The following is a 22,311-nucleotide window of genomic DNA, read 5'->3' as shown; positions in this document are numbered from 1 at the left end:
GTGCCAAGAGACTCCCCACAAGGAAGCAGGAAGTAGGCACCAATTAGTGGAAATGCAGAGAGATGATGTGCCTAGAGATGCAAGCAGCTTCCCCAGACATTTAATAGGCTTCAGTGTCCACATGCCCTTCATCTGGATGAGCTGTCGTCCAGCACAGCAAGCAGCCACTACCGAGGCTCCACATGCTTCACTGATCACATGACTTTGACTGTTCAGAGCAAGGGCGAGGCAAAAAAAAAAAATCACCATACAACATAATTTTTCCACAATTCTAAAACCAAACCACAGTGTTCAAAAAGACCGAAAAGCTTAACTGAGGGTGAATTCAGCTGATTTTCAGGTGGACTAAAAGTAGTGGCTAGTGGGGCATTCAACATGTTAGCTCTCAAAGACAAGCATATGGCATTTTTCACAGAAAAAAACATTTGAAAATATACCATATCAATATACACTGATGATAAAGTACTTTGAGCTGATCGACTTATAGGCTGAAGCAGCCAAACAATTTCTTACAAAACAATTCTCCAACTCATCAAGCACGTTAAAACACATCTGGGAACCTATTAGGGACAGTTAATTTGGATAATTCTTCACAGGAAGTGTCATGTCACTCATCACCATTATATGAAACTACATGTTAAACTGGTTAAAATCTAAAATTAAAAAGAGACAGGCGATCTCTCCAAGGTGTAACCTGCTCCTAGTTGACACATGCCAACACCAGAAAGCAGCAGCAGTGGTCCACAAGGCAAAACGGAGGAAAAGTTGAAGGCATGAATTCACTGAAATATACAACCTATGTTTAAGTTTGCATAAAACCCAAAGGAGGAAATGACTTTCTTGTAAACGTTTTTTCATCCAAACACACACACACACACACACACACACCCCTCAGGTGTATGTTTTAACAGTTGCGTAGCTTGTTGCAAAGTGTAAACACAGCTTAGAATTGCTTCGTCTTCCTTCTAAAAGCTCTACAGAGCTATTAAAGCTTTTAAGTTAATGAGGAAAAGAGCTACAGAAAATAAACTGATTCCATGATATAAGCTTTAAAAACATCTGCCTGATTTGTTCCTTTACACTACATGTATTAATCCTAATTCACACCATCTAGATTGTTTAAATCAAAATTAAATGCAATGGAAGAAGACTAAAGTAATTTTTTTATTGCTGAGATGCTGGTGGATGGTAAGAATCTTGGTTATGCTTTGGTAAGAAACTTATTTGAGGTTGTGGCGTAATCACACCTTAATATTGCATAAAACAGCGCTGGTCACATTTTCTGGACACCTGTTCTGCCATCTGATTGCACCATCCAGTCTGCACACCAGTCAAAACGAGAGGGGGAGAAAAAAAAAAAAATCAAACAAACAACAAAACCAAAATCGGACAGAGTGGGCAGCGTCAACTGAAGTTGTCGATCACTTGACTTAAACACCCTCAGCACTATGGCTAACCTTTCAGTGCAGCTGGCTAACAATGAAGAAGTCCCTGGAACTACACATGCTCCAAAAACTACCTTTATTTTTTAATCTTCACAGAGAGTAATAAATCTGTGACAGCTTTTGAAGCAGGGCTCCGTGGTGTATACATTTGGATCGATACATGTAGGGTTTTATCTCCACTTATTCCTTTTTTGGTCTTGAAAGACAGTTCTCGGATTATACCAGGTTGAAGTCAGAAGAGAAAGCCATGTTCTCTCCGAGTGTTTGCAGAGAACCCTGAAATCTCAAGAAGAACAGAGCGGCAGGAGAGAGGGAAGGAAGTTCAGAGAAACTGTGGCTTACTCAGTCATTATGACTGTGTGGCTCCCTCTGCCATCTGCCACATGAAACATTTCTAGCCATCGCCACCACCTTTTCTTTTTTTTTTTAGCCGAGGTGCTGCTGTAACTGTCCCACAGAAATTCTTGTTCCTATTTTGACTTTCTGATTTAGCAGCAACAGAGACAGACGGACGGTTGCAGTGATGTAGGCTGAGGCGATTTTGTGGTCTCAGAAACATTTATCCAGTTTAAAAATAGTGCCCAATACATGGATAATTATAAAATGAACTTAGCAGCTGCAGCTTAAATTATTTTAAGATTTCAAATTAAATTTTAAACATAAGCAAGTTGTGATTTTACCAGAAAACCTGCATAAACCTAAAAGAAATTGTTACAGTAAGTACTAGTCAAAGTCTGAACTGAGGAAGAAAAGACAAAACAAAACAAAAAAAAACACCATCCTTTCTTCGCAGAAGATTAAAGGAGTCATGCGTGTATCTAATCCGTCGACCCCTATTTTTATCTGACTCAATAAAAAAATAGAGCAGCGTGACACAGAACCCTCTCACTCTACAGTCAGACAGGCCAACTGACTGACAGACAGGTGGGAAGACAGGAGGCAGCCGTCCAGTCTGCTTCTCTGACGTAACAAGTGACAGGGTTGAGCTTGCCGCTGATGACAAATTACAAAAGCAGGGAGACAGGAAGTGAAAGAAAGAAAGGAAGAGGGAGAGAGAATACCCCCTCCTCCTACTCCTCTCCACCTCCCCCTTTGAGTTCTGGGAGGCTGCTGGACTGGAGAAAGCAGAGGGGAGGAAGGGTAGTGGTGACGGCTTATTGTTTGAGCTCTGTGTGCTGCGGTTCCAGTCTCAGCACACACTCATACTAGCCCAGCTATTTATATCCTCTCAATATCCATGCAGGCGGAGGCAGGCTACAGTCATTTTCATCATTTCCTACATTCTGAAGACAAAGAAGAGACTACTTGCTGGGAGTGAGCCTGCTTGGACTACTTTTAGAGGATTGCCCCATTATTAATTGCGTTGCATTTTTGGTTTTCATAAGAACATACATTAGTTTAAAAAAAAAAAAATCCATATTCATACAATTAGCTGAAAGATGATTGTTCAGTTAGTAGCACCAAATATATTAAAAAGGGACAATCAACTCTATTAGGACTGCATTTAATGAAGTCAGGGGAGTTGCTAGATAAAGTCTGGTCTAATCTCAGACTATGCAATGCATGCTCTATGAGTTACCAAGGCACCAAAATGGCTTGCTCACCTGACTAAGGAGAGACAGAAGAAATGTAACAGATGCTTGAAATGTTGACTGTAGTTTCTGTAAGTATTTATCATCACCAGCATTTACCTTTAAGTTACTCAAGTCCTATTTTGAATGATGGGGCACGGAGCTCTTTGCAAAGGTTTATTCTGAGCAATTGTGATGGCAAGAGTCAACAAAGTGAAAGCAATACAGGTTCAAAAGTACAGTGCAAGTAGGTGTGTTTGGGGCTGGCTGTACAGACTTAATTACATCCATTAATGAGGTAGTAGGTGTGACAGACCAAGGAGAGCTCAGTGGTGATGTTATGCAAGTGTTCATGTTAAATGCAGAGGTGAACAGAAGGAAAAGATGACTTGGGTTCTTGGAAGCTCCTCAAGTAGAGATGAGAGGTCTGAGATAGAAACAGACGGGGAATTGCAGTCGATGTGAAAAAAAAGTTCACTGGGGAAGCAGTTTAACAAGGGGACTACATCAGCGAGCCAGGTGGGAACGGAGACATAAAGCCCCGTGTTCAGTGGGTGGTAGTGACAGAAGTCAAACTAATAACCAATGGATTGTCCATTAATCAAATTATCATTGATGGGTTTGTTCTTTGAAAATCGAATGCTTAAATTAGTCCCAGCCATTAATATGACCAGGCTGCCTGCACAACTAAAGTCTGTAGCCATTTTGCACATGCACTTCAAAACTTTGAACTTTTCTAGATATTCTTTCTTTCGTTAAGTTGTAACGACACAGAAAAAAAAATACTGAATGCTTTATTGTTACTCCGGCTTGCAGGCTACCACATTTATTACTTCAAACAAAATAAAGGGAATTTTCCATCCTTCTTTGTAAAAGAAGGATGGAAAATTCCTACCATCACTTATGACAGACTACCTAATTCAAAGTGTAGCTCTATTACCACAAGGTGCCGCTAGCAGCATTACGACTCTGCTGCAAACAGATAGTTCACAAACAGCAGTAGTTTACAGTACCACAACAGAAGCCTAATGTAAACACAAAGTACCTAGGTAGTGTTTTACTGAAATTTTAAATAAAAGCATAACATAACTGCTTAGCAGGTTAACAGTAAAGTAATGTAACCTTTTAACTCTTCAGCAGCCTGCACAATATGACAGAAGGAACAGTCTTCTTGCATATTTTCAAAGCATTGTGCTTGTTCAACATTGCTGAACTAGCTTCCTTTTTACTAAATCGTATTGCGTGCTACGGAACATACACTCATGGTGCCCTCATGTCAACGACACACTTTTAGGCCACATAAAAATTTACACCCGTATTTATTGCAGATCATGTTAAATGTGTCTCCACATTGTAGTGGTTTACACATTTGCCAGAAAAGTGAAAGATCCCGAGTTTGATTTTGAAAGGAGACACAAATCCCTTTTGGGATTGCATCAAGGAAAGCATCCAGAGTAAAAATCTGCCAGATTAAATATGTGCGGCTACCTGCTGTTGCAGCCCATTATAAATAAGGGAGCACCCAAAAGTAGCTGCTTCTTCTCCTAGCAATTGTCAGTATTGAGATAATTCTGATCTCAATACTGACAAAACCTTTTCTGGAAATGAGCAGCCCTGTGAAAACATCCCTAACAAACTGCTGTGTGCTAAATGTGCCCAGATTCTCCAGATTTTCCAGACTCTGTGAAAACAGCTCAAGTGTGGGAAACAATGCAGTGTATATGTGTATATAAACAAATCAGCACACGCAGTCATGGCTTAATATACTATACCTTAAACGTGCACATTTATATACGTTATTGGTTTAAACATCCTAGGAGAGTGACTGAGGAAGGGGATACACAGCGAAACCGCCTGCTGATTCTGCTGTTTTCATTGCCTCTCCTATTCCTTTGATGCTAAACCGCGACAACTCCTCTATTCAGAGCAGAAGAGGAGACGAGGAGGCAAAGCACGGCGATGGAGACACAAAGAATCTCATTAGAAGCAGCCACAGCGGGGTTCGGGTACAATATGGCAGCAGCATTAGTGGCAACAGCAGCTCAGAATCTCTTCAATAAAAGCAGCATTCAGGGGCAGTGGCACTGAGACCACGCAGAAAAAGATTCAGTGGACAATAAAGGAGGGAATTAGGGAGAAGAGAGGCATACAGGGAGAAGATGAAGCCAAAACCCAAATTGCAAATGACACTTGAAACTATTATGGTTCAAAACAGTGATTATACAGACTGCCTGCACAACGAGTAATCCCAGATTTGGAAATAGCCGGAATATTTTCCGCCTTTGAAAATAAGGTAACTACAAATGGATGTTACTGCTCAAGAGAAAACAACAATAGCTAGAAACAGAGCGTTCTTCTGAAAAAATGAGAGATACACTCATCAGGTTGTCGTGGTCAACGAGCGTTTGACTGGCCAGACCAATCACAAAAGGCAGTCATTGATAAATCCTTTCTGCTCAGCAATTACAATATTTATATAGTTTACCAAATTTAATTGACGAATCACTACTATACTTTTGATCTCCACATTATATTTCCAATTTAATATACGTGTGCTATTACATAATGTTTCTTTAACTGCCAACAGATCTTTGTAACGCAATTAGGATGCAGAAAGAGAGAGGAAGATGATACTAAATGAGAGAGAAAAAGATGCTCACAGATGGAGAGGACAGAGATCAGGAGAACAAGGACATAGAAAAAAAGAGGAGGAGTCAGACGAGCGTAGAGGACTGGTAGGTGTAAATGACAGCGGCTAGAGGCATGGAAGTGTGGTTTCTTGGCAGAGGACTCTATCTGCTCATCCTTAATGCAGTCATCTGTTGGTTCCATCGCCAACCATGAATAATAAAGGCTCCACCCTGCTATGCCAGTACTCTGAATTATTAATTCACAACCACAGACTTGCATTAGCGCACACTATGGGGTACGGACACATTTGCCTGTTTAGACTTGCGCACACAGTGTGTGTGTGCACATGCATATTCACCACACTGACAACGAGTGAAATTAGTGTTCTCTCTGAAGCTTCTAGCAGGTTTTTTTTTCTTTAGAAAACTGCTGTGACAGAGAGAAAGTGATGTTTCTTTGTTTTTGTTTACTTGGGGTAATCATTACAGTTACTTCCATGTAACTATCAAAGCATGTCAGATTTAATAATAAACAACTGTAGAATTGCTAAAACAAAACTATAACAGGAATTTCTAAAATCAACACATCAAAATAATGACGACACGTAGCTATCCTTTTGCTTTGACAGGGATAAACTACACTTAAAATATCTCGCAAGCATAACCAGTTCAGAATTACTAATGTTTCAGCCATAATAGTGCACCCCAAGAGATACCATTAACTAGGTCATTGGTTTCTTTTCATAGGCTTGGTTAAGTGATGTAGCCCAATTAGCTTAAAGGAGAACTGACAGATATAAATGTGCAATGCTGCTGTGACTGTATGTTAAACGCTCAACACTGAAAATGAGGGACGGTCCAAAGAATGGCTGTGTGCACGACAGAAATGAAAATATTCACATTTCACCATATAAACAATGCCCTACTTTAAGTCCTTTTAAAATCATACTAAGCATGCTGAGGACGTTAAAATGCAAGCGCACACACACCAAAAACTCCTCTTACTCACCTGCTTTGCATCTGCTGCAAAAAGAGCCTAACTGAAAAGACACTCTCCTACACACTGTGCCTCTGTTAAATCAAAGCAGAAAACATCTCTGCTTCCCCACACAGATACCAGGCAACACAACCTGCCAAACAGTCTATTGTTGGGCTGGAAAACAACACAAGACTAGCAGAAACAAAACAGAATGAGAAACCCGCAGTGAGCACATTCGCTCAGAATATACAGCTGTGTGAACGTTTTAGTGCATGTGCTTCTACGAGAATGTGTAAACTGGAAAAATGCATTTAGGCAGCACATCCAGATCTTGTTTTTACCACTGGACACTGGGTGTTAAGGTGACAGTAATGGTGTAGGTGAGAAAACCCAGGTAGACAGCGAGGCAGGCATGAGGTATTAGGAGACTTTCTGCTAATGCAGAGCCAATGTTTGCACAGACAGCAACTGCAAATCTTCCCTGCAGAGAGTAGGACTTGGGGATTTCTTCTGCAAATTTATGAAAGCTTGACAGACTTCATGCACCGATAACCCCATTCACTCTCACAGTCCAGGGACAGGCACACAGCCTTAAAGTGAAGTTTGATGCACTGTATGACCTTAAATACAGTTTTAAACCTTGGTCAGTAAAATAACATACAGAATTAGAAAATTACAAAAAATATGTTATAAAAAAAAAACAAACAGACACTGTTTACTCTGCTGAGATTTGCAAGTTGACCTGCAGAGTTCATAAAGTTAGGGCTTCCTCCATTTGTGGTTAACAAGTACATACGTGATTAACAAATTGAGCCAGTCTTAGGCCATTTTCACACCTAGAGTTCGCTTACTCTGGTCCGGATCAGTTGATGAATTTGTAAACTTGTAGTTTTTACTCATGGTTTAGTTTATTTTCACACAAAGAAAAATCCAAGGGAACGCGTCACTACAACCCAAGTGAGAGTTTTAAGTCTGTTCTGGGTGGGAGTAACAGAGTAAATACAGGAAGAAGGTGCTGTACTGGATGACTATTGGAAAATATTGAGTATTTACATCATTTTTTCACAGATAGTTGCTAGTCTGTACAGACCTTTGCACATTTATTGTATCTTCCCGCATTGAGAATTCAAAGTTTATGTGGCTATGGGGCTTTTTATTCCTTACCTCAAACTTGTAACGTACACCTGGTTATTGGTCCGGATCGGTTTCGCACAATAAAGAAAGTGCTCTGGAGCTCATTTGGGACCGTACCGAGACTCCTCCTCCAAAGGGTCTCAGTGCAATTGTTCTGGTCCCTACCAAAGTGCGATTACTGTGTTCACATCTGCACGAGCGAAAAGTACTAATAAGAGAATTATTTTCACAGTTAAAACTCACCATAATACAAATACAGGACTTTTCCAGCTTCACAATGGGCCGTTGGTGAGTGCCTACACACATAAGGTAGATTGTTCCGCATACAGTTAAGACAATGAGTCTACTACCTTACTCAACAAACACATATACAGTCTTCCTCTATTTCTAAATCAACAAATGTATTCTATGTTTGAGGAAATTAACCCCAGTTTAAAAAGCACTGGTTAAAATTATTTCTCAGGAATCCTGATATATCCATGCATAACTATGGTCTAAAAAAATTAAACAGTATGGCCTTTATTAGTATCATAACTTCACAATGAGCACGAAGGAACCTCCTGTGCCAGTAACAAAAAACCTTCTACTTGCCCTACTGAGACATAAAAACAGGAAGAACATTGGACAAGAACCACAGAAAATGATCTAAAAGCCTAAATTACTTGAGACAACGAGATTAAAACTCAAAAAGACCAAATAAATACTTTGGGAGAAGTGTGTGGATATGAAATGACCCTGAATTCTTACATTCCCAGGAGACTCTGCCTTTACAGAAACTTGAGAAGGATGGGTTTATTTTCCTTAGACACTGACCCCATAAAGTTGTCGACATCAGGAGTCACAGCAGATGATCTGTAAATGAGTGATAAAATGTATGTACACAACTCAGAGTGGACTATGAGCCTTTGTGTGAGTGTGAGATGCGCAATTTTATGAAAATTAGGTTCATTTGGATAAGCTCTTAACTGGTTAACATATTCAGTCAGTCACTTTTTTATTTGTTTAGTGCATTGTGCCTGCGTCACTTTTTTAAATTTAGACTTATTTATTCATTTTTAATTTGCATGTACTGGTACGTAGAATACAATTCTGTTGCAAATACCAATTTTGTTAAAAACTGTTCATTTCATCCAAGCCTGGAGTCTGAATTGTCAGTTTTAGAGCCTTCTTTCTTTTGTTGTTCTGTTGTAGTGCACTGAATTGAGATGGTGATGCAACAAATGTCTTTGTGATGCCCGTAGACTGACAGAATATGGAAAACTGAAGACATACAGTTTAAAAAGCATACATTTTTCTCAAGACATCCCAGGTTGTTCACTTGTTTTGTAGATAAATGGTTTATTAAATATTGTTTTCATATTGAAATGCTTATTTATAATATAAGAGAAAAGAATAATCTGGAGGTGTTTTGAATAGATTATTATGGAACTGTTTTATTGGGCCAGGGTGTCAGACAATCAATCATACAGCTTAGTAAGAATATGCAAGAAAAAGGGAAAGAGCCGAGTTCCGAGTAGAAACTAGTTATACATTGCAAACTATGCAACCAATAACACCTGCTAACATGCATACTACTAGATCAGCCTTCAGTGTATTTCTAAAAATACACGTTTAACATTGAGGTTCCATTGGACCATGTGTAACAAGACTAGCCTGGGAATTGAAACTTGCAAAAGAAAAGCCTTGTTTTCAGCCTGAAACTTAAAATGACCATGATGGTGGACTTGATTTATAACAAGATCCAAGCCACACAATGCTGAATCTAATGAACATGTAAGATTCCCATTGTGTACGTACCCTAAATAAACGATCCTCAGCAACAGATACAGAATGTAACGTAAACTTCCTTAAAGACCAAATAATTATTTTTTATTTTACCCGCCACCATTATTCAGAGTATTAAGTGCAACAAAAATATACTATTTCTCTCTATTTTCAATATTTCAAGTGCTGACTAAAACACGTGGGCTATACTATTAAGCTATTTTTGTGAGGTAGGATTTTAATTTATGAAACACAATAGGCGGCCTTTAATCAGTCCATCTCTAATCTGTAATTATAAACCCACTTACATATACATCTATTCAGCTGCCACCTACTGCTCAGAATATTATTTTCTTGAGATTATTAGCTGTTGTATCAGAAACATGCTCAGATGTAGGCCAGTTAACGATAACCATCTGCACTTCTAATGTAATCTCTTCTAAGACAAAAAAAGAAAGAATAAAAATGTTGCTTTATTAAAAAGATAGCCTGAGGGAAACTGCACACAAAATAGATCAAGTAAAATCTTCCTTGTATTAAAGAGGAGCTAATTCAGGTCACTTTACATCTGAGCACTTTGTGTGACATCATTAAAGCACAAGCGTTTACTGTATCTTTGAAGTGTATCCGATGACTCGAACGCATTGGGGGGTTGAGGAGGGCAGATAAAAAGAGGAACTGCTGAAGCCTCCCTGCTAAGACAGGATTCATTGCCATTATCATCAGTGAATCATCTTGTATTCTTTTTAGAACAGTCAAAATAATTCCAACTGGGTTTAATGTCACCATAACTGAAGCAAAGGAATACACCAACTTCATAGTGACTGCACTACTTCCTCCGTATTTCCCCCCACTGGCCCAAATATGAGGCGCTTCAGTGAACCAGGACGCAGGTGTTATATGTAGAAAGTCAGACTGAACAGGCAAATGAGATTTAACCAAAGGACAAAGCATCCGAACACACAGGGTATATACACAGCAGAGAGGTGACAAACTAGAGAAGCCTTAAACCACGAATCATATGATGAGGAGATTTGGTGCCCCCTCATCCCGTGGGAAGCATTTTATGAATTTTTTACAAATTAATACACAGTAGTTCTGAGTCATCACATTGTCCTGTGATTAAACTTTCCATCCTGGTGGAAGTGGTCTTTTCCAGGATGTGCACACCAAGGGTGAATGAGTGGTTTGATGAATATGAAAATGATGTGAATCACATGCTATGCACCTTGCAGCCACTACATTTCAACCCAACTAAACACCTTTAGGTTGTGTTAAACTCCGCCATTATCAAATAAGGTAAAATCTTTTGGAAGAATAGCGTTCCAGAGACTTGGAAAAAGTGCACTGAAGCTGTTCTGACAGAATGGGATGGCCCAGCAATTGGCTAATAAACTTCGTGTAGACAAAACTGTCAGTTTTTCCTTGTATCGTGTAACGTGGTCCATTCAACTAGTTGGTTTATAGATGAAAACAACCAGACAGAAAAGGAACTCTACTGAAAAAATCCTGTCAAATAAATACACTGTATCGTAGGGCTGGGCGATATGACCCAAAATTCATATCTCGATATTTTTTAGCTGGATGGCGATATAAGATATATATCTCGATATTTTTTTAAGCCATAAAGTAAGAACAAAAAGAGAGTTCTTAGTCAAAGCTGTGTCCCAGATGTCACACAGGCACTTTTATTAACATACAGCACAGATGTACATGAAAAATTACTCAAAAATAAATTATGAGCATTCATTAAATAATAATGCTCCATAAATAAAAGAAAACAAGGTTGTTTTTGTGCTAAACAAAGAGCTCACAATTGTGCAGTCAAAATGTAAACTAAAAGACGCTGAGCGTAATAACAAAGACAGATTTCACAGCTGCTCTGTTCCCAAGTTTTACTGTGTGACTGATAGCCTGGAGTTTGAAATCCGCTTCATAACCACGTCTCTTACAGGTGCCATTTATGGTCCTTATACACACACAATATGGTAATATTACGTTGATGCACAGTACGTATCACTCCGCGAAGCTCCTCGGTAGCCGTAATGCGCCGACAATCGATCAAGCGGTGCAGCTCCGTAGCTTAGCAAAGTCGTACTCAAACATTTTTGACAGATTGCTGAGCGCCGTGTACCACATAAAATCGGTTCGCGGCCATCAAGCACAACCAGAATTATACATAAGGCGCGACTATCAACTTTTGAGAGAATGAAAGGATTTTAGGGTTAGCGCGGTTAGCTCGTTAGCATGTTTAGCTCTTAACACGTTGATGCCGTCCAGCCCCACGCATGGGGCGATGCGCAGTAACTCGTTAACGGAGATTTGCCGTGTCCGTCTTGTCGCTGCCTGCACGTGAAGCGATGGGGGAGGAGGGGGAGTTGTCTTCAGTGAAGGAGAGGCGGAGTAACGTTGCGTAGAGACAAAAGTGGACGAAAGAGAGGCAAACTTGCGGCTCCACAACTATAATTATAACGTAACATAGACTATATCGATATAAAGGATATTGTCACATCTTATATCTCGTATAAAAATATATCGATATGTTTTAAAAACTCGATATATCGCCCAGCTCTACGTATCGCAACAAAAATCCTTTAACTGACCTAAACCTTTGACTGGAGATATTACATGGGACAGCTGTTCTGAATCAAAATCTCAACGATCTTTGTGCAATAATCAGGTGGCAAGACTCAGATATTTTCATATAATTTCTTCATTTTCTTGGCAAAAGGAACCTAAACTGGATAAGCAATCGGGAAAGTCAAAATATAAAGGATAGAGTTGCTAATCTATAACAAATGGAGCCACTGATATAACATGATTAAACAATGTTTTAGTCATGTAGCGCATGTTAAAAAGTCTGTTGCAGTGGTTTAAAAAATACATTAACATGCATGTAAGACCTATACAGATATAAACAAATGTATATATATATATTAATATATATACACATTTTAAGTTCTTGTGTTTAAGTGTTTAAGTGCTGTTGTGCTTTAGCCATTAGTCACTACCTTAATAACATAAGACAGCTAAAGTCGCTATCGGGTGATGCTAATAGCTAAACAGCTAACGTTACCATGTGTGGTGTACCGTTTAATACTTCAATGGGAGGTTTAACGGCCTTCTCCAAATTTGTCCTAAAGTGCTGTTCACTGCTGTGAATGTCATCTATGTCGTCTACTAGTGAGTGCAGCGGCTGTGTGCCTGCCTGTCTGAAGTGGTGCCTGAACTACAGAAGGCAGAGATCATCCTTTTGGTACTGACGCCGTTGCAAATTAGTATCCAATTCAATGAAATGGGCTTTACACCAGCAGCGAATCATTTGGTCTTGTGCTCTTCTGCATGATTCCACTGAAAGAGGAAGTGTCCAACTGTTTCCCATAGCGAACACATATCCTTTTCCTCATTAATTTAAATCAGCTCTTGCAAAATCCAAAACAACCTGATGTCATCAAGTTGATCTTTCATTTAAATAACCAGTCACTGTGTCTGCTGCTTTTCACCATGAGGTAACTCTTGGTAGACAGGTAAAGGTAAGGTGGTGTATTGAAGGATGATCCCAGTGGTTAAATGGCAGTTTAATTTTGGACTCAGGGGATTCTTTAGCATGCTATATCTAAGGTATTACTTCATGTTAAAAATGGTTGAAAAGATCTCATGGGGTTGTTATCAGGCTTCTTTTCTGATGACAATACCTCTTAAAAATATAAAGCAACCACACAAACAGGAAGCTTACATATGAAACCAGAAAAAATATTTATGGACAGCTGTGACTCATCACACACTGAAAGTACAGAAAATGACAAAATTAATAGAAATAAAACTGTTTTCTTGGTTGTTGGTAGTATCTTCATACGTTCAGTAGCAGCATGTGAACAGGCAAACAGGAAAATGCTAAAATGTCGGATTATATCATTATCCTTTTGTTAAACAGTTCCCAGTAGGAAATCTCCGGAGCCCGTGGGCGTAGTGAAAGACTAAGGCATGTGTCAGGCCTACAGCTCTCCTCATTGCCTGCATTGTGCAGCTAGCCAGCAGGCGTGGCGGTAGAAGGCCCCCAGTCGTCAAGGAGCTGTCCAGCCGCTGCCCAGATGGAAAAGCCAAGCTGAGTTTGCATGCAAGACGGCTGCCACAATTACACTATTCTACTGGGATGCATGATCAGTAGGAGGAAGTGGATGTAGAGGTTTTGCCTCTATTACAGCACGGGGGATGGACGGAGGTCAGAGAAGATGCAGTAGTGAAAAAGCGGGCGAATAAATCATGAGTGTGAAACTGTGCTAAACATCCATACAGAGAGATTAATATAAAACAATATACAAAAAAATATAAATAGCTACGTCTTCAGCAAGTTATCAAACTGCTCCAGCTTTAACTTAATGGCCTGCAGCATGCAGCTTGTCCTTGTTTTGCTCTGCATCCTCGCAGAGCTCAGTGTGGTGGCACAAGTGTTAGTTCTACAGCTCCTGCAGGTTCTGGTGAGACCAGCCCTCCAGCTCAGTCCAAGACACCTGGGCTAGAATCTATTTGAACGTGTGATTTACAAATAAATCATTGGAGAAGAAGCTACAAAATGTTGAAGACTGCCAAAACAGCAACCTGCCAGCCTGACATTAGTAGAAACACATGAAAAAAAAAGGCCTGTGCTGCTTATCAGTTACAGTTACTAAATTGAATGAATTGTTACTTAGTCAGCTATTAATATAACTGCACCCAGAAAACTCTGATCTCGATGTTGCAGAGCAATGTTGACTGATATTAGCCTTTCTGTCAGTTGCTGGTCTATCTGTAAATAAGATGACCATTCACATAAGGAGACCAATGTTTATCTACTTGGTCACATCGATTTTATAGTTTTTGTGCTCTGGTTTCAGTATTTTGTAAGACTGGCTTTGTGCTCATTTAAAGACAGTGTGATGAAAAGTTAAAAGGTTGTGATCAGTCCTTTAATAAGATGGTAAATTTTATGTTTTCAGGTTTTGGACTGTAACCTGAACCTGTAAACTACAGTAATGAGTTGGATAATGACTCATCAAATAAATCGATAATAAAAAAATTCAACACAAATTCTTTGCTTTAATGCTTTGCTTAACTAGAAAAATTAGCAGGAGACCTTCATCAAACACCCACCGCAGTTTGTTTTACATAGAGAAAAATCAGTAATCCTCCAGAAGTTGTAATTAACATCTGCAGATGAACTGTTAACTTAATCTGATACCCCATGTTTAAATTATATAGCATGGTGAAGGCTGATGGCAGCCGACCTATTTTACATGGAAGTGACACCTGCAGAAAATGGGGGTGAATCTAAAGGGGAGCATGGGGTGTACTAGACCACATTTATTTCATAGTTTTCGCAACATTTTCAGATTAAAAGTGAAATAATATAAAATATCATATTAATTAAAGTGCATTAATATTTAAAAATATAAAAATAAATGGGGGGTTTTTCACATGCCAATAAAAATGTACATGGGCCAGTAAAACTTTGATCTTCTGACCTGAGAGTTGTTAGGTTATTATTAATTAACATTTACACCATCATAACATCTTGTTTTCAGCAGCACAAAAACTCTCCTTCAAAGTCCAGGGCAAACTTCAGAATGCTGATATGCTCACTTCTCTTCATTGCAGCCACGACATCCTCCTTTAAAGGCTTATAAAATAACTAACTCATTCACTCGCACACTTGAACAATGTACGCACACATATGCACATTCCTTTTGGAAACCACCAATATGGCTTGGGTTTTGGGTTTTTTTTGTTTTTTTGACAGACATATGCAGTTAAACTTTAAAACAGGCCACTCACACACTGACTCTATTCAGACCAAGTCTTTTCTTTGCACTACTTCTCCAATGTGCACCCACAATTTTGTTGTACATGTACACTGACAATAAATGGAAGTTCTATTCTATTCTAATTTCTAAAATGGAAACCAATGAGCAGTTCGTTTTGAAAGACGTATGTCCTTTTACTAATATGACAAAAGTATTTTGTATCCAATTAATCGGTGGAATAATCAATAGATTACGTGATTACTAAAATAACTGATATAGACAACATTATGATACAATTGTATCATAATGTTATGCTATATGATGAAAATTATGATCACCTACCAGCTGAGACAATTAATCTGTTGTTCACTACACAGTTATATCCAGTGATACTGTGTGATGCACCTAAAAAGGGGAAGGAGTGCAGGTGCAGTGCAGATGTGCTGCCAATTTCCGTTTCTATCATTCTTTCTAATCACGTGTACCACGTCTTGCCACTTTGCATCTTGCAAGGTCTAACATAAAAGTGCATTACTCAGGAGGTACACACAATAAAAGCAGCAGACACAATACATCACACTGAGCTACTAACACACTACACCACGATGCTAAAATGAACACAGCCATGAAATAATTGATGAATTCATCCATGCAGAGTGACATGAGAGCCTACTGTGCCTTGCACTATGTGTGAAATCCTGTTGCTCATGGATGTCAGTATTAGAGACACAACAGTACAAACATTTCATATCAGAATTATTAGTATTAACCAAGTGCTTCTAAAAAGTGATGAAAATGCTAAAATCTACTGATACACATACCAAGACAGTTTCGCCAAGCTACATCCTGTCCCCTAAACATCTACCAAGGCAGCTCCCTCTTATAAATCAGAGTATTTCAAGTAGAATGTGTGTGAAGGACACTCTCCTTTTGGGTGACAGAGGCGAAAGAACAACTGCAAATAATATCCAGTGTGAAAGCAGTTATACTTATACTGTTTTATTTGTTTACTCTAGTCTACAGAACACAACAAGCTGTCAGCTTCTGGACTTTAATAAAATATGTTGGCTGGGTTACTACATAGCACGGTATCATGGGAAATGAGCAGATACAGTCTCCAAACAAAAAACCACCAAGATAAAAGTCACATTAAGATAAAAGGGTACTTACCTTGCGTTCCCTATAAAGTGATAACAAGCAATTTCACAGTGTCTCCATCGTCTTTCAAGGTTCCCGCTATCTATTAAAAATCTAACTATGACCACAACCCAGAAAAAAACAAAACCGATCCTGAAATTCTTTGCTCTTTCCTCCGTTTCCCTAAAAGTAACTCTTGTTCAATCGTGTCAGTCTGATAGCAGAGAATTCAAGGCACACAATTCTAAATACTAACAACAACATTGCCCACTACAACATGGATTCAACGCAGTACTATAAAATGTGTTTAAAGTATAAAAGTCTCTGAAGCACTGTCACTACCTTAAGCCTTTTAAGTAAACACATCCTGCCTGCTCTGCTGGGAGACTGTTGCTAACCTTGATTGACAGTACTTACAGAAAGTTTTCTATGAGCGGTAATCAGCAACAGACTTACTGTGAAACAGTAATACTAACCAGTGGGAATTTTATCACAGTAAACATTATATGTTTCACTCTTTGTCAGTATACTGTTGAGCTCTGCACCAAAGTCACCACAATAAATTCCTCCTCTGCTGTTGGAGTTGGCGATTAAAGAGACAGCATGCGCTGAAGAGAAGAGTCCTGTGGGGGGGTGGGGGCAACTAAACGATGTCATTGTGTTGAGGTCAGCAGGGCCTTGGACAAGCTTCAAATGTGCAATGAGATGGTCAGTGTAAAGACAGAGAAGCCATTACTTCCCTGCTGAGCACATAAGCCAGGCACAAAGCTCAATATGAGACAGTAACACAGCTCAGCTTCTTGCAGATTTAGGGATCGAGCAGACATAGTCCCCCCCCTTTCCTTCTCGTAACCCATTGCTAAATAGAAGAAAACTGACATGTATCCAGGCCAGTGGGTTTGTATTGTCACCTTTACTGCTTGTCAAGCTGCACCTCAATCAGGACTACTCTGATCTACCCATCAGTCATTCAGGGTGACGGGGATGAAGCTATTGACAAAGAGACAATAGGAATGGACAGAACTAAGTGTGGTCAAAGGTTTCCGTCTGTAAGGTGTGGGCCACCTTACTACATAAGTCTGATTTTTCAAATAAAGAGCTGTGTGACCTCTCATCTCAAAGCACAATCTCAGCTTTTTCCAAAATATGGCATTTTCTAACATTTAAGGTAAAGAGTTTTCAGATGAAAACAAGAAAATGTACTTCCAGGGACCCTCAGTGCACTATGCTGGACATTCAAGCTTATGGGCAGCAGGTTAGCCCTGACAGACACAGCATATGGATTCCTAACATGCTGCAGTCTGGCTCACCAGATTCCTCTGGGGATAACGAATGCCAAGCCTGTGCACCCCCACTTCATGCTTTGTAAAAGAATTTATTTAATAGAAAACCAGAAGCTTCATCCTGCTTTCATCAGCACTATGTGCTCATGATAACTAGCACGAGTCAAGACAGGTGGGGAAAAAAAATAACTTTCTGACAACAAAGGAAGAAAAATCTACTCTTTCAAGTTATTGTTAGTTTTTGGCTTTAATTCCAGTTTTGGGGTAAACTCTTAAACCATTGTGCAAAATTTAGAGGCAAAAACAGGTGTCTATTTTATATTACAATCCAAAAAGAGCAAGGCAACTATCTCTCCCATCAAACAGCTGTTTTGCTTTCATCCAGATTATAATGCAAAAAGCCAATCGCTGGTCAAACCTGCTGAGGCAATCAGTTATTAAAATAGGCAACAAGATCTGGACTGATGATATTTGAGATTTCAAGCTACTACAACATGCTAATGTATTAGATAACAAGAACTGGCACAGAGATAATACACTAATCATAAGATTTGTTCCCTGAAAACAACCCTGGAGTAAGATCAGAACTGATTAGGTGTACTACAAACCATTAGAGTTAGACAGTCTTCTCCTAAACTACACAGTAATATTATGTAAAGTACAAATACTCTATAACCATGCTTTTGGGTACTCAAGTCTTGGCTTGTAAAGGTATGTACGTTTCAACATTGCAAACAGGCAATTATATTTAAGTTCTGTGCACGGAACCTGCACACAATGCCAAAGCTGCAGGGACAAGACGAGTCATAATGCCAATTTTATAAACTACCAATAGGACTGAAATATGAATATTGCAGCTGTGGCTAGTGCAGTTCATGTCCTTTAACCTGTGAATGCATCCTTGAGCCGGACACTAAATCATCCCTATGTAATTTTAGTTTAACCTGACCTTGCACCTTCCGGTGGAGCCATGCCAAGTGAAAAACATTTTCCCCGTGGGATAAAGAGTATCACATAACTATGTTTTTTTGGGTTGTTTTTTTAACAGTTATCGTTATTTTATTGGTCCTGCCCTAAAACCAAGACAAATGCTGAAGTGAGTAAGGATGTTAGCAAGCTTATATTAAAACATGAGAGATACGAATTAGATTTTCCTCAGGAAAGGGGCTGGACCTCAGCTCGATCCCTGTGTTCTAGTGCAAGGCGGACGAGGCTAAGATTACTGGACCCATTATCGGACAGAACCAGTCTTTTGTCGCCCTTAATTCCCAGCAACACGCTGAACAACACTAAAAGGTCAGACCGCAGTATTTGTGCACAGGGTTGTAATTTCAACGACACGTTAACTGAACCTCTACCTTTAGATCCACCACAAGTAAAAAAACAAAAGACAAAAACAAAAAAACCCTGGAAAAACGGTACATCTGCCTGTATAACAATGCTGTACTTTTTGTTTTGTTTTGCTGGACCCATGTTTTTATTTTTGGGCTTCCACGCGGTATTGCACCACAGCGTTTCCACAGACAAAGACTGTCAAAGGAGATGGTCAAGTACCCAAGACACGACCAAGGTGTCCGACTATGGAATCAGATGAAAGAAAAAGGTAGTGACTCGGGAGATTTTCAGCACAGGCGCGTAAATCTGGGTGACACAAGCATACAAGGCAAAGATCATTTTAACAGATGCTTTATTTATCAGTCTTCTGCTGTACTGTCAAGCTTACTGACTGCATTGGTGGGGGAGTAAGGAGTTGTAAGTAAAATCAGTTCAAGCCTAGCATAACACTGAATTGCGTCCGATAATGGATCTCGTGACGCTACGTTGCTCGTTAACTAGCAGCTCAAGCTAACACTCCCATTCGGGTTTGCGCTTCACAGCAGCACCTATTTAGAGCAAACGGCACTTTCATTCTGTTAGTGAATGTAAGATAAAACCTGACTCTAAAACGTAACAGAAAGCCCAGTAATAACACTCCTGTGTGGGTAGCTCCTGAGCCACCCCTGTGCTAAAACCCTGTGTTGCAGCGGCAGCAGCAACAAACCCAAGACAAAACAGTCAATGCGCTGTGGGCAACTCACCCAAAAGATACCACTGTACTGTCGACCATATGCTGCTGCAGTTCAGCGATGAACACCCATTAGAATGATTCCTGCGGTTGGGGAGCATCCAGGTGTTGCGGTGTTAAGATTACACTATTCCAAACCCTGCTTCGCTTTGACGGCTGTTGTCTGTGCTGAGACCGCATATGTGTGTATGCTTATGTGTTTGTGTGTGCGTGTGTGTGTGTATGGAGCTTTGTGAGGCCTGCTGCTGGAAGGAAATGGTCTCCACTCCGTCAGTGCAAAGCGCATGCGCTTGGGAATGGGAATAGCACGGCCAACGGGCGAGCGGTCTGTGAGCACAGCCGTGTGGCCAACAGGTGAGATTGTCAACCGATGGCTGACTTGTTACAGCGGAAGGTTACCCGCTAAATGGCCACCTGCTGCCCTTTCAGACGGGATAAAGCCGCGGTGCAGTAATACAGGATACAGGATAGATATACGCTGTCATTTACTAGCAATAGACTGCAATTAAAACAGATTATTAAGAATTTCAAAATCTTATTTGGTTTTCATAGACATATAATTCTTTTCTTTCTCTCTTTTTTGCAATATTTTCCAAGTAACCTATATTTGACAACAGCATGATAAAAATGGAAATTCTGTTTTGTGGTGCCACCGCATTATTTTTAGTCGCCCCCATATGGCGACCCCTATGAAACTATTCTGGAGGCGCCCCTGACTGTTAGGGCTGCGTGGTGATTTAGTGCAACATGTTCGAAGAATAAAGTGGACTACAGTACGTGTGACCTTTGATAACAGTGCTCCAATGTGTTTGTTTATTTTTATAATTCCATAAGGTACTGTTATTCAGACCGAAGGCATGAATAATGTTTATTCAGTATACCTATCTACTTTAACGCAGGGGTGTCAAACATAATGCCCAGGGGCTAGAATTGGCCCTCCAAAGACTCTAATTCAGCTCATTGGACAGCTTTTAACTAAAGTTAAGTACAGGGTGGGCCATTTATATGGATGCACCGTAATAAAATGGAAATGGTTGGTGATATTAAAGTCCTGCTTGTGGCACATTAGTATATGTGATGGGGCAAACTCCTCAAGATGGGTGGACTTTTGTTTTTTCAATAGGAAGAGGACCATGTGACACATCAAACTTATTGGTAATGTCACAAGAAAAACAATGGTGGGTGGCCCACCCTGTATATTTAAGTATAACTTTTAAGTTTCATAGGTTTTAAGTTTTATAGCTTTTCTGACTCTTTTCTACCATTTATACTATACTACAGTAAATAAGTAACAAAAAATAACTTTTTGGTATTAAAATTAGCAAAACATTGCTTTTTATAATTACACTGAAATCTGGGAAGTCATCTGTTAGGGGTTTTATAACAAAGTGGAAGCAACTGGGAATGATAGCAAGTCAGCCATGAAGTGGTAGGCCACATAAAATTAAAGAGAAGGGTAAGCAGATGCTGATGCAGGTGGTGGGCAAAGATTGCCAACTTTCTGTGGAGAGCTTCATGGAATGAGTTTCCATTTCTGAGCAGCTGCATCCAAGCTTTACATCACCATGTGTAATGCAAAGTGTTTGATGCAGTGGTGTAAAGTGCGGCACCTTTAGAGCAGTGCAGACGTGACCTTGGAGTGACAAATCATAGTTCTCCATCTGGCATTCCGATTGACCGGGGGGGGGGGTCTGGGGGTGGCCCCCGTCCTACCTGTGCACAAAGAAACGTCCATAAAAACATGGATGAGTGAGTTTGGTGTGGAAGACTTGACTGGCCTGCACAGAGTCCTGACCTCAACCAGACAGAACGCCTTTGAGAAGACTTAGTGTGGAGACTAGAGATGGCACGATACCACTTTTTTATGTCCGATACCGATATCATAAATTTGGATATCTGCCGATACCGATATGAATCCGATATAGTGTTTTTTAATCAATAAAACTGTTTTTTAAATATCTTGCTGCATTTTGTATAAGTTCATACTCAAGTTAAAACAACAACAACTAAAGCTATTCTGTTATACCTGTATGCAAAAAATACACTGCACCAAAATATTTCATAGTTCAGCAATACTGATCAATCTAATAAACTTAAACCTACTCCATCCTCCCTATTCTGGTATTTTAAAGAGTAAGCAACCTAATAGGGTTGCAAACTCCCAGCAAAAATTAAATAGATTCAACATCTTTCTTCAACAGAACTGCAGACTGCACAGATGGTACCTTCCCAAAGGAAAAAGTACTTACTAGGGTATATTAGACTTAACAGTTACTATATACAGTAATGGACTTCTACATTTACATCAGATTAAAACTTTGGGTGTAAGATTCAGATAATTATTTATTAAAAGCTAGACATTTTAAATGAGAATAAGAAAGAAAAGTATGTCTTTGTGCCCCCTTTTCCCTGTTAATGCCCTATCGGCCCCCCTGGCTAAACTTTGCTAGATCCGCCCCTGCACAGTTACCAGCAGCTGTAGAAAAAGATCCTGGTGTAGAAAGTAATATTAAATAAATTCTA

At 39.6% G+C, this 22,311-nt stretch overlaps 1 protein-coding gene across 3 annotated transcripts in view; it reads right to left on the bottom strand.

Annotated features, from left to right (window-relative positions):
- LOC102307150 (C-terminal Src kinase) overlaps nt 1–20,124 on the bottom strand; it is a 52,035-nt gene extending 31,911 nt beyond the window's left edge. The window contains exon 1 of one of the 3 annotated variants that reach the window (XM_042218218.1): nt 19,802–20,124. The gene's annotated coding sequence lies outside the window, so the exon portion shown is untranslated. Of the gene's footprint in view, nt 1–6,655; nt 11,057–19,801 lie in introns of those variants that run through there. The other 2 variants (XM_005913018.3, XM_005913019.3) reach the window with 2 other exon arrangements.
- Nucleotides 20,125–22,311: the final 2,187 nt, after the last annotated feature.

Source organism: Haplochromis burtoni, unplaced genomic scaffold (genome assembly GCF_018398535.1).
Source record: "Haplochromis burtoni strain Fernald_Lab_line unplaced genomic scaffold, NCSU_Asbu1 Contig_2, whole genome shotgun sequence".
NCBI classification, from domain to species: domain Eukaryota; kingdom Metazoa; phylum Chordata; class Actinopteri; order Cichliformes; family Cichlidae; genus Haplochromis; species Haplochromis burtoni.
The sequence above is the reverse complement of the archived record's forward strand: the minus strand, read 5'-3'. Positions and strand labels throughout refer to the sequence as shown.